The sequence below is a fragment of the Camelus dromedarius genome, chromosome 36 (assembly GCF_036321535.1).
Source record: "Camelus dromedarius isolate mCamDro1 chromosome 36, mCamDro1.pat, whole genome shotgun sequence".
Taxonomy (NCBI): domain Eukaryota; kingdom Metazoa; phylum Chordata; class Mammalia; order Artiodactyla; family Camelidae; genus Camelus; species Camelus dromedarius.
This window is the reverse complement of record NC_087471.1, coordinates 12,213,654-12,227,794: the sequence shown is the minus strand read 5'-3', so window position 1 is coordinate 12,227,794 and position 14,141 is coordinate 12,213,654. Positions and strand designations below refer to the sequence as shown.

General features: G+C 38.5%; 1 long non-coding RNA gene across 1 annotated transcript; it reads right to left on the bottom strand.

The window, feature by feature from the left end:
- Positions 1 to 699: 699 nt before the first annotated feature.
- Positions 700 to 13,573, bottom strand: LOC135320074 (uncharacterized). Its single transcript, XR_010379235.1, has 3 exons — positions 13,514 to 13,573; positions 2,713 to 2,819; positions 700 to 2,383 (listed from the first exon to the last, which is right to left on the bottom strand). It is a non-coding gene; the product is annotated as an uncharacterized LOC135320074 (long non-coding RNA).
- Between the last annotated feature and the right edge of the window lie 568 nt (positions 13,574 to 14,141).

Genomic DNA, 14,141 nt, shown 5'->3' with positions numbered 1-14,141 from the left:
TTTGCTGTTGAGTTATAAGAGTTCTTTATATATTTTAGATATTAACCCCTTATCAGATACATGATTTGCAAATATTTTCTCCCATTCAGTAGGTTAACTTTTAATTTTTTTGATGGTTTCCTTTGCTCTGCATAATGTTTGATGTAGTCCCACTGGTTTTTTATTTTGTTGCCTTTGCTTTTGGTGTCAGGTTCAGAAAATCACTGCCATGACCTATTTCAAGGAGCTTAGGGTGTGTGTCTTCTTCTTGGATTTTTATGGTTTCAGGGCTTATATTCAAGTATTTAATGCATTTTGAATTAATTTCTGTGTAAAGTGTAAATAGGGGTCCAGTTTCATCGTTTTGCATGTGGATGTCCAGTTTCCCCAACATCATCTATTAAGAGACTTTTCTTTCCCTGTTGTGTATTTATTCCTGGCTCTTTTGTTATAGATTAGCTGACCATATATGCATGGATTTATTTCTGGGCTCTGTATTCTTTTCCACTGATCTATGTGACTGTATTTATACCCAAAGCACAGTATTTTGATTACTACAGCTTTGTAATACAGTTTGAAATCAGAAAGCAACATACATTGCTTTTAACTTACAATTTTGTAAAATGACAATTCAAAATTTTAATTATGTTTAAACCAGTTTCTGTTTTCTTATATATTAGAAATAGAAGACACAACAAAATATAAAAGAATGAACTCAGATTCAAATTTGAAATTGTTTTCAAAATATGTATATTACTCAGCGCCTCTGTGGACATTCTTTGTAACCAGTAATTTAAGACATTTGCCAAGGGTTATAGTCATTAAATAACTCACATGTAATTTTAATTTAATTGATAAGAAATGGAAAAATGATAAACCCCATGGTATAATCTTGAAATAATAACAAATATAAAACTTCTTTAAAAGGTTTTTTCTCATATGCCTGAAATAAATTATTCTGTTTCTTAGATTACACTTTAATAACATAATCATTCTGATTATTGAATGTCTACTTAAAACTTTTAACATGTAGATATCTAAAACTACTATAAATGTTAAATAATTTATAGAAGTTTTGCTTGTATCACAAAATAATCAGTTACAGGGTTAAATTTTTCTTTCTTGCAGTGTTTTTAAATAACTAATTTATTGCAATATTTTTAAAGGTCATAATAATTTCTTTCCAACCCAAGTCATTTTGTGGTGTGTATTCATCTCAGCACTTAAGGAATTATACCTGGAACTTCTATTTACATATAAATAAGTATAATAATTCTTTGCAAGATACATTACAACTTTTCAGACTTAAATAGTAATTATTTGACTTTCTTTAAAGTCCTGAAAATAAGGCTGCTCACCATTTTGCAGTAAATAGAAATAATTTTCAAAAAAAATCCTAAAGGCTTCAGAAGTGTTAAGTACTTTACTGTGCTGCATTGCCAGCAAATTCAGGAACTTCCTGCATAACTGTGAACAGATACAAATAGCGTATTCAACATAGTCTATTCACAGAAGGGAAGCTAAGCTAAATGCCACGTATCTATTCTTTTATTCTCATTTGTATTTTCTTACCATTATTCCTTGCGCATTTAATTTTCAAAATCTTTCCTCCAAATGATAATAATAGTGATATCTCCCTGTGGCTGTGATTTGTGCTTTTCTGTGATGTGCTGCGCTGAGCATCATTTCACGTGCCTGTCGGCCACCTGTGTGTCTCCGGGAAAATGTCCATTTAGGTCTTTTGCTTATTTTTTAATCAGGTTTTTTGTTTTTGATGTTGAATTGTATAGCTGTTCATATATTTTTAATATTAACCCTTTGGCAGATACTTGCAAACAGCTTCTCCCACTCAGTAGGTTGTCTGTGCTTTTCGGTGATGGATGTCTTCACTGTACAGAGGCTTCTAAGATTAATTCTGTCCCATTTATTTATTTTTGCTTTTGTTTCCTTTGCCTTAGTAGACATCCAAAAAAAAATCATTGCAGTTTATGTCAAGGAGTGCTTTACCTGTGTTTTCTTGAAGGAATTTTTTGGTTTTCATTCTTATTAAGTCTTTGCTGCATTTTGAGTTTATTTTTGTACGTAGTGTGAGAAAATGTTCTAATTTGACTCCTTAAATGTAGCTGTCCAGCTCTCCCAGCGCCACCTGTTGAAGAGACTGTCTTTTCTCCGTTGTATTCTTGCCTCCTTTGTTGTAGATTAATGGACCATAAGTGTGTGGGTTTATTTCTGGGCTCTCTGTTCTGCCATGATCTCATATGGAACTTGCAGGGTTCTCCTGTGCTGCTCGGAAACCGTACACCTGAGACAGCAGAGCGACTGCACGGTGCTGAGGTGACAGCACGCAGGAGGGACAGGGAGGGGCAGCGTTTCCCCGTCTCTGAAGCACAAGCCTGTTCTTACTCTGCAGTGATAGAAAAAAGTGACTCAATTACCTAAAAAAAAAATTCATTAAGCTGCCATCACATACCAAACTACTCCCAAAACCGAGGGGATTAAAACAATCATTTTAATTGCGTACAGTTCTGTGGGTCAGGAGCGCAGTCAGTGCTCGGCTGGGTGGCGTCTTTCCTCCCCAAGACATCAGCGGACAGGACTCCTGGCCTGGAGGAGCCACTTCCAAGACGGCCCCTCCCCTGACCGGCAGGTGTGTGCTGCCCGCCTGCTGGGGCTTCCCCAGGGCCATCAGCCAAGGGGTCTTTCACGCGCACCCCCTCGCTGTCCCCGACTTACCCCCGGGCGCAGGTCCAAGAAGCTGCGGGTCTTCTGAAGCAGCCTCAGAAGTCTGGAGAAAGTCACTTCGGCCACGTTCTTTGTTTGAAGCAATCGCTGACATCAGCCTAGACTCAAGGGGAGGGAGCATTATCTCTTCAAGTAGTCAGGAATTTGAGCCATCAGTAATCGACTAGAAAAACTTGGGTTCTGTCTATTTTCTAGCTCTGTTCTCCAGCATTTACCTGAAAGTTCTAAAGTACACTTCACCATCTGATATACATTTAGCTCAGAATTAAACTGCCAGTAATATTTCGTGCCTAAATGTGGAAAAAAATCCATTTAGAATAACTTTAATTTTTCAGCAACAAAACATTGGAAAGGCTATGTTTCCTGTTATATTAATAAGGCTCACAATTGGTAAGAAAGTTTCCTATGCTTTTTATGTGTTTTAACTCATCTAGTCAGTCATCCAAACAACTCTGCATGCAAGACAACAGTATCATCTCAGCTTTAAAGAAGACGGAAGTGAGACACAGATTAAATCATTCACTCAAGACCCCACGGAGAATGCAGCAGTCAGGCTTCCGCAATGGGCAGCCTGCTCCAATACACTGAGTACTTAACCTCTCACATTTCTGTTGGAAATATTTAACTAAAATAGCCACAATAAAAAAAAAATTAAGTGCAATTTCAAACCTCACTTCAAAAGATTAACTTTGCATTCAGATAAAGACCTAATTTGTGATTTAATCTAGCTGTCACTGGAGAAGGCATCACTTGTATTAATTCTGTATATTCTAAAACAGTCAACTAGTGATAACAATGCTGTCATCTCTACGAGCTAAAGCAGCTGGTATTTATTTCTTTGGAAAATACAACTTCCAAGTATTTGTCTTCTAGTAGCTTCCTTAGCATCACCAACCTTTTATTTTGGCATTATTACCATTAACTGTCATTAAAAAAATACATGAATTTGAAAAGCCTTACCTCACAGATTGAGAATTATTGACTCTGTTGAGAATATTTTGAAATATTTTCAGTAGCATTAACAACATTTACTGGCACATTTAAGAAACATTTTGTTTTATACATTTGATACAGATGATACTATATGCCAGAATAAGTGTTTATCTATCTATAGTGTATATATTACTCTTATATAATAAGTATAATCTATGTATAAATAGTATATTATTTAATATTATATATCTATATAGTTATATGTATGTATTATAGATTTTAAGTTGTAAACATTCACTTAAGGGTTGTGTGTATATGTGTGTATGTATGTATGTATATATATTACATATATATATGTAATACCTTAAGATGTTTGCAATTTGGAAGAAGTGATCAGACAAGACATAGGTGAAAGATACAAATCACTCTGCATGGGTGGGTCAAGTACACTTTCAACTATTACAACAAGAATATGGGCACAGATTATTTGAAGAAATAAAGATGAAACAAATTACAGAAAACCTTACACCTACTTGTTATTTTATTTTTTATTGTCAGTTACAATGTATCAATTACCATAGAAAGCATGTTTCAGTCATCTATATACATACATACATTCATTTTCATATTTTTTCACCATGTTACTACAAGATGTTGAGTATAGTTCCCTGTGCTGTACAGAAGAAATGTTGTTTATTTGCTATTTTTCTTAAAGTGAGATTTTATTTTCTCCTAATTCCAGGGAAAAATTTTAAAGTAACTATGTTTATGCTGTGGAACACATTTTTTAAAATAAATTTCTTAGCAGGAAATAAAGGCAAAACACCTGTCACAGAATGTAAAGGACAGGATGGCGTGCTAGAGGGTGACATTCTGATAGAAACCTGAGCGGATTTCTCAGCCGTATGTCATAGTAGGTAAACAGGGAGCATGTGTTTGTGGCATTAGTGACTGGAATGTAGGAGGAATATTCTTTTTTGCGGTGTGTGGAGTTAAAAGTATTTTATTCCATGGATGTCAAACCGGCTTTCACGTCTGACCCTTCTAAGACGCTGAGGTTAACGGATGCATCTAGACAGTTGACAGTGTTTTACAAGGACTGAGGCATCCTCAGCCGAGAGCCTGAGATTCATTTTCAGTATTACACCACTTTGCCTGGACAAATAGTTTTTTTAATATTTTTTTTTAAAATTTGTAAGTTCTGAGTTCTAAAAGTAACAGAAATTACAGCATTATTTTTCCTGGAGTGACAAATAACAAAAGATACATTGTTTTGCAGCTGATTAAGTTCTGAGTTTTATCAAACAAAAAAATCGATCAAGTAAGCAACAGGAACTTAGCTGCTTAAGGCGTGATTCAGTTTGCGAATCTGGTGGAGTGCTTACTGCCTACTGCTGTCTTTCACAGTATCCTCTGACGTCTGCAGCTTCTGTTCAGATATTACACAATATTCTATAAAACGGCAGTATTACCTGTTATGATAAGTACATACAAGAGTAAGTAAAACAGGTCATAGAAGGGCGGGGGGGGGATGGGTGACTTAGCCTTGGTATTCTTGGTGATGACCTACAACTCATCCGGGCTGTTCCCGCTTTGTCAAGGGGAGTCACTGAGGCCACATCTCCGATTGTGACAGTCAGACTTCACTGCATCTTTGTTTTCCGGCCTGAGCTCACAGAGCAAACTGCACCACTGATGTGATGTGTAGCTGGGAGATTCACCGGACGAGCTGGGTGGTGACAGGCTACAGCGTGTGGATTGCCGGCCGTGTCCCTCTGTGGAGTTGACAGGTGTATTGGCATCATCTTGTTTAATGTTCACAGAACTCCATAGACAGGCATCTACTTTAAGCTTATACCTATGGGAGCTCACGGTCTCATGTACTTCAGAGGCCGTGGATCTGAATGCTGGACTGATTCCAATACCCTGCTCTTAACTCTAATATCCATTTGTTGATGGAGATGCTGCTTTTCGAGGAAAACGCATCTCGAGTTGGACCCAGTAGCTGGAGTTCTCTGCCGTTTGATTTCTTTGTGGTTTGGGAAAGACAATTTCTGAGGCTGTTTAGAGACCGTCTCTTACCATCATCTTGAGAAATCATATGACAGAGAGATGATAAAAAGTTAGATAAGAGATCAAAAGAGAAAAAGGAAAATGAAAGTATCATATGTGTGTGTCTTGGGTTGAACTATGTGCCCCCCAGTGTATCTGTACCAGGAACCTCAGAATGTGAGCTTTGTTGGAAATGTGGTCTTTGCAGATGTAACTAGTCAAGGGTCTCAAGAGGAAATTATCCTGGGTCCTAGGTCCAGTGACTGGTGGTGCCTACAAGGGAAAGGGCGGGGGGAGTTGCACACTGAGACACAGGGAAGGAAGGGACACAGAGAGGGAGGCAGAGATTGGAGTTATGCTGCCAGAAATGGAAATATGCCAGGAGGCACTATTAAAACTTGTAAGGAAATTAAAAACAGGTACACAGGGAAAAATAAGAGAGGTGTTTTTCACTTTCTGCTGCCTTGCTTTTAACAGGAACATTCCTCTAAGTGCCGGGAAACAGCTTTCCTCTCCACCAAGACAGCTTTTAATCAGAACAGCTATCATTTGGATTTATCTGTTTCTCAATGTCTAAAATGGACAAGTATGAGGTACAATTTTGAGGAAGCATAACCAGGACTTCATGATGGACTGGATGTAGGGGATGAAGGAGAGGGAAGACTTGGAGATTATACGAATACTTTCCGACCTGACCAGCGAGGTGGGTGGTGGTGCCATTTACTCAGCTAAGAAAATTGATAGGAAAACACATTTGAGGTAGGAAATAATGATTATTTTAAAAATATGCTGCTTTTTGTGTGTGTAATAGATACAAATAGCATTTTGGTTATTAACTATAATCTACATGAATGTCCTTTCCTTGGGAAATAAGTCATCTGATTGGTATTTTAAATAACTGAATCACTGGGCCCATCCTGGACAGGTGAAAGGAGAGGAGGAAGGAGCAAAAAGCCTCCAGAACTTAGAGATCAGAAGTAGGAAAATGACTCCTACTGTGCAATTAGTAGGAGAGTAAGGAGTCACAGGGTCTAAGAAGAGGGAGCATTTCAAGGACAAGTGAGTGCACGACTTTGGGGAACAGAGAACAGAGTGTGGAGATCAGGTTTCTCAAGTGCCTGTTAAGAATCAGAGCCCTGGGGACCCTCAGCAACATCCCAGGGGTAGTCCCAGGGGTGTGGTGGGACGGAAAACCACGTACTGGATTTAAGCATAAAAATGTGTTAAACTGGAAGCTATTTGGAAATAATTGTTTTGTTGTTAAAATATAAAAAACCGGAACCTGGAACAACAGGTGTGTCAAGGGAGAGTGTACGTCCCAGCAGAGAACTTGTTTGTAAGCCGATGCCTTAGAGAGTGAGAGAGAGTGACAGTGCAGCGTGGAGATGTGTAACTCGCGGTGTGAAAGTCCCCGAGTCCACGGTGCAGACGGAGAAACTTGCACGTGACAAGGGGAGAACCACACGCCAGCTTCAGTTCTCCTTGTGATTCATTGAAATTTTCCGAAAAGAAGACGGGTGTACTTGCACATATTTTGATGGAACGTAACAGAATTAGGATGTGAAGGTTTTGAATTTCCTAGAAAATGAAAGGCAAGCTCAGAGGCTAGAAGTGGTACACGGAAAGAAGGGTGGTAAGTGAGAGCGTACGAGCGGATGTCCAAGCCTTGCCGGGTAAGGCTGAGTACACGTGGAAACTGGTGGTCGCGAACACAGAGTGAGGCTGTGTGGTCCAGCATGAGATTTCTTCCAGGAGGATTTTCTGCACATGTGCAGACATGGAGGAGTTTGATTGTTAAGATCCACCAGGAATGGAGCATTTCCACATGACTGCGAAAGGAGGTTACTGAATTTGGGGATGAACCTGAGGGTCTCAGTGATGATGACCTGTTAGTATAGTCATGCTTACATAAGTAAGATGTAGGTTATATTTAAAGGTTTTGCGGCTTAACGTTGGTTTTGAAGGGAATGCGACTTCTGCTGGTAAGAGCTATGCTGTAACATGGGAATAGGGTAACCGGAAGGAATGAGGCAAAGGGTCACTAGAGATTTACAGGTCAAGGGTGTTAGAGGTCGGTGGCCTGGATGGGCTGTGATTAACCAATCATATGTAAGTTGAAGTCACCAAGAACAGAAGTGTTATTTATGCTAAATCTTTCCAGGATCATGCAGGAAGAGACCAGATAGCTGTGAATGACTCTCCCTCCTAGCAAAAACAAAACAAAAAAACAGGGTGGAAAAGCAGAATGTCATGAATTTAACTGAATGAAGATCTTTTATAAGTGGAAGGAAACAAGTGGTTTGCATACAGCACTGAATTATGAGAATAACCCCGTATTCCCACCTCGTGGCTCTTTTGTACATGGCGTGAGACTAAATCGACAACCTCAACTTCAGAAAAGACTATTCTCTGTGCCATTAAGGTAGTGGAGATATTGAAATATTCCTGAAGAAGAGGAAGATACAGTAAAGTGATTTATTCAAAGCCAAAAACTCCCTGGGGCGTAGTGATGTAAGTTTGGAAGGAAGTGGAGTCGGGTGGGAATGAGATGAGGTATTTAGAAGGAGAGGCAAGGAGATAATGTGTAACTGTGGAGGCCTAGACTCCTGGTGGAATTGAGAAAAACAGGTGAGAAGTTATTATTCCTTCAGTGAATGTTCATGCAGTAACTTCGATGGGCATTTATCATCATAGAGCAAAGTGGAGCAGCCCTTCCTCTGATGGCACCGGCCTTCTAATGGGCAGAAGCAGAGCGCAAACAAGTTCAGAGGGTAGGCGGTAACAGCTCCGGACAAAAACGAAGCATGATGAGGGATGTGCAGTGCTACCTTACATCAGGGGACACTCGGTAAATCGGTACTTGAACAGGGGACAGTGTGTCAGGTTTGTGTAGGACACGGAGTGGGGGTAGTTGAGAGCTCGAAGGTGGAGGACCTACAAGCTACGGTGAGGACTATAACTCTTACTCGGAGTGAGTGGGAACCCACTGGAGGACTTTGAGCAAAAGGGGCGTTTTATCAGAAAGGCGTTTTAGACGTGGCCTTCTGACTGCCCCGCGGAGAACTGACTTTAATTGGACAGAGGAGACCCAGGAAGATCGATGTACAGGTTATTGGGGTAATTCACACAAAAGTCAATGTTTGGACCAGCATGATGGTGGAATAGGTGGTAAGAAATGGTTGATTTCTTCATGTATTTTGGAGGTAGACCCACTGTCATTTGGTGCTGTACTGCAAGTGAGGCAGAAGAAAGAAAATAATCAAATAACAAGGTTTTCTTGTTAAAAAGCCACAATGATGGAAGTGACAGAGAAGAGCAGGTCTGCGGGTTTTGGACACCCCCCCCCCCCGGAGCTGTCCAGGCGGCTGCCACGTGGACAGGTGCACACTGGAGTTAGGACCTGAAAGCACGTGGCACGTAGTGGTACTTAAATCCATGAGCCGGCGGGGAGCACGTGGAGAGTGAGGAGAGGGGTTCAGAGACTAGAGCCTCGGAGCCTCCCTCTGGCAGAGACGGGAAGTGAGGCGGAAACAACACAGCGGTTGGCAAGGTGGGGTTAAGATGAAAGAACTGAGAGGTACGGAAAGACACGTCAGCGCTCCCGTCCTTCTTGTGTCATCCCTTCCTTTCCCGCCCGCTTCCTTCTTATTCTTAGCCCGTTTCTTTTTGAAAGAACACGACTGGGATTTTGAGATTCTAGTAATCCCTGTCTCATTTAACATGGTTGGTTCTGAAAACCTCTCTCCTTAAACATCTGTCCCGCATGTGTTAATAAAGATCAGACTCTGGCCTTTGCAATTATTTATCCGTACTTCGGTATGGCCTCTCAAAGTAGCTAATGCAGTTGTGTTAAATGGGATTAATTTTTCATGTGGCAGAAACTTGGAATTAGAGGAAAATCCTGAAAAGGATAAATTTAAGATGGCACTATTGCATACTTTTGAATGATTAAAGGTGGATAATAGTTTGCATTTACCAAAGAGAATTGTTCTAACTGGGTATTTTTAGAAGAGAAAAAAATCCACAATCTGCCAAAAATATGAGTTGACTCAGCTTACATAATTCTGAGTTGCTGTTAAAAATTTCTGAAGCTCCATTGAGCTAGAAGCACTGTATTTGAAATAGTGGAGGAATCTAGTTCTAGGCTTTTCCATCTTTATATGTGATCCATTTTTTTTTTTCCTTTTGGGCTAAGGTAACAGAGATTGAAGTTAATTTTGGAAGAAATACTCTGATTTACTCATTATTCTTCCAAGCTCACAAGGGAACATGTGACAAAATTTAGTAAAATATTGCCACCTGAGAGCTAAATACATTCTACATAAATAGGAATGTAACGCTGGAAATCTGTGTATTAGAAATAATAGCGTCTCAGGGAAATTCAGAAGCCCTTGGCTACGTGTTGAGTTAGGATATCTCAGGGCTATGGTGCTGCCTGGCTGCTGAGTGTGAATGACAGATGTGTTTCCGCTCAAATTTTACTTTAAAAAAAAAATCTCAGCTTGTTCCTCTAACTATAGATGCCAATGGTTTGTAAAATAAACAATTTAAATTCAGAGCCTTACAATTTTTTAAATTAACTGTAATATGATTAAAATGTTCATAGATCACTTCACACACACTGACTATAGATTCAGGCTTGCATATGAAACATGCATTGATATACTGTGAATATATACATAACGTAAGTGTGTTGCAGTCTGTACTTAAACTCTTGTGTGCACTGCTGCCTGGGTGCTGTATATGCTGTAAATCGTATCTGTAGAAGAACTTTTAAAATTCGACTTGCTAGCCTACTCCTAGCTTTTTGAATTTGTGTAAATCACTTTATTTTTGGAGGCTCCATTTCCTTATCTGTGAAATATAATTACGACTAAAAGTACTCTTCTGCATATTTAAAACAACTGTTGTAAAGCTGAAACTTGGTTTTTAATGTACTACTGAATATGTTTACATATGAAATTAATTCAGAGTAAAGGTCTAGAATATATTATCAGAATAGTAATTTCTGAATAGCTCCAAGAAGAAAAACTTATTCAATAGCTACTGAATATTGAGCCTACTACTGGGTTTACTAGGTATCGGGGACTCAGTGGAAGAATATTCTGATATCAGGAAATTTACATTCTGATGAATTGGGAAAAGGAGAGTTGAGAGATTATCGATCATCTTCCAATAGACTGTGTATTCCACATTATGTGAAGAAAACATTTTAACAAGGGAATAAAAATGGGGTCCCTGCAGGGTTGTGGTTTTTAAAGTGATCAGCATCACTGGAAAGATAACGTTGGAATAATGACTTAACCTGAAGTAGAAAACGGTAAGGACATTTGGAAGAAGAACGTTCAGAGGAAGCAAACTTCAGTGCCAAAGCGTGAGATCATCGTGCAAGCCTCTGGGAAATTTAAAAACATTTTTTAACTGAACGAAAATTACAATACAGAATATAAAATTTTTGGAAATGCAGCTCAAGAAGTGCTAGGAGGGAGATGTACAGCATTGAATATTTATTTAAAGAGAGTGAAAGTCTCAAGTCACTAATCTAAGCTTCTGCCTTAAGAAACTACAGAAAGAAAAACAAACCCAAAACAAGCAGAATAAAATAATTTAGACAAAAGAAGAAATGAATGAAATGGAAAACCAAAACACATTAGGGAATAATCCGTGAAAGTGAAATCTATTTTGTGAAGTCAGTAAAATGGATCATCTCTAACCAAATCGAAACAATGAGATAATTTAACAGTATCAGTAGTGATTAGAGAACATTATCACTGACTCTTCAGACGTTAAAGGCTAAAGATGAATACCGAGTAAATTCTGTGCCCAGAATTTTGTATCTTTCAAGGAATTCTTTTTCACCTAATTTGCCAAACTATAAAATTCACTCAAAAATAAATAGTACTTACCTGTTACAGATTTAAATTATTCTTCTGTGAAAGAAATTTTAAGTCCAGATGGTTTCATTACTGAAATCTACCAAATATTTTTAAAAGAAATAGACCAGTTATTCAAATATAAATGCTATACCAAATTGGTATATTTCTCTTCAGAAAATAGAAGACAGGGACACTTCCCGAGTGTTTCTGGAGGCCAGAACCATCCTAACACTTCGTGATCAAGTAGGATTTATTCCACGGACATCAGGAAGCTTCAAGGTCCACAAATCAATCAATATGATACATCTTATTAGCAAAATGAAGGATAAAAATCATATGCTCATCTCAGTAAACACAGAAAAGTATTTGACAAAATCACACATTCATTCATAATAAAACCTCTCAGGTACAGAAGAAATGTACCTTGACGTAATAAAGACTACATATGACAAACCCATGGCTAACATCATATTCAACAGGGAACATTTTTTCCTCTAAGATCAGGAACAAGACGAGGATGCCCGTTCTTACCACTCACATTCACCCCGGTCCTGAATGCCCTCGTCATGGCAACTAGCAAGGAAAAGAAATAAAAGGCATCCAAATTGGAAAGAAAAAAGTGACTTTTCTGATTTGCAGATGGCATGATATTATATATAGAAAACCCTAAGAATGCCAACAAAAACTGTTAGTACTAATAACTTATGAAGTTGCATAACACAACATCAATATACACACATATGTTGCAATTCTACGCATGAATAACTGTCAGGGAAATTTAAAAAATGATCCCATTTAATTGCATCGAGAAGAATAAAGTATTGCAGATTAATTTAACCAAGGAGGTAAATGTTTTGTATACTGAAAACTACACACATTAAAGAAATTAAAGAAGACACAAATAAATGGAAAAATATTCTGTGTTCATGGATTGGGGGATTTAATACTGTTAAAATGTCCATACTACTTAAAGCAGTCTGCAGATTTAATGCAACCCATCTTTCAGACGCCAGGAACTCCAAGGGAAAAAAACACAAGGTGTAAGATCCTTGACCTCAGTCTTGGTAGTGATTTTTACACTTCACACCAAAAGCAAAGGCAATAAACAAACAAACAAACAAACAAACAGAGTAAGACCTTGAACTAAAAAGCTTCTGCACAGCAAAGGAAACCAACAAAATTTTAAAAATCCTGTGGGATCAGAAAATACTTGCAAACCATATAGCTGATATGGGGTTAGGAGACTATATATATATATATATATATATATATATATACTAAATCAGTAATACAGGCAAAGAAAGACAGATACTGTATGACCTCACCTATAGATGGAATCTGCAATCACTGAGCTTAGAGAAACAGGACAGAGCGGTAGCTGTCGGAGGAGGGGGTGGAGGAAACAGGTGAAGGTGGTCACTGGTACAGACTTCCAGTTTTAAGATAAATAAGCTTTGGGCATGTAATATACAGTTTGGTGAATCTAATGAATAATATTGTATTGCGTATTTGAAAATTACTATAGAATAGGTCTTAAAAATTCTCATCACACAAAATTTGTAAGCATGTGAGGTGCTGGATGGTAGCTAAGCTTATTCTAGTAATTGTCCCACAGTGTGTGTGTTGATATCAAATCAGTGTGTCGTACACCTGAGGCATATACAACCTTTCACATCACTATCTCAATAAAACTGAGGAAATAAAGAAAAACCAACAAAACAGAAATCAGCATTTTACAGAAAAGGAAAATTGAAAGGCTAATAATGATTTGAATAGTGCTTCAAAATAGACATATTAAAACCACCATGTATATCATTTTATTGGCTGCATGGCCAGGAGCTGTAGTTGGCCTCTCGGCTCTGAGAGCTGTCTCTGCCGAGAAGCTGAAACTTTCGACCTGTAATTAAGAGGAAATACATCCCGCCACTAACCTGGATGATCCTGGAGGCAGACCTTTCCCCACCCGAGTCCCCAGTGCGACTGCAGCCCGGTTCACCCCTGAAGCGGAGGCACCAGCTGGACGGTGTGCCAAGACTTGTGACCCACATGGACTGTGAGCTAATGAATGAGTGCTGGTTTGAGCCACTAAACCTGTGGTCACTTGTTATGCGTGAACAGAAAAGGAATTTAACCTTTGATCTCTGTTTCTTCAAGTGTACAATGGAGACAATAATGATTGAATTCACCCTAGGGTTTTGGAAATTAAATGTATATTCATTTGTATTATATTTTAAAATTGTCATTTTATTTTTTCTAGGTCTGAATTTCTTTTATGAGTCCTCATTCCTTTGGGTGTTTGGGATGTGAATCCATTTACTTCTCCATGTTCCTCTGGGATTCTGGCTTTGTATCATTCCTGGGAGATGGGGGTTGGCAACAGAATTTTTCTGTGATTACTCATTCCACAAAATAATGCTCTTCGGTGCTTTGCCAGACGTAATTCTAACCAGATTTCAGGATTACGTAAAATATATAAACGATACAGATGAAGAATTTTTTTTTTATTCTTCAATACTAAAGAGCACCTCTTTTAGGAGGCAAGTGAATGGTTCTTGCTAA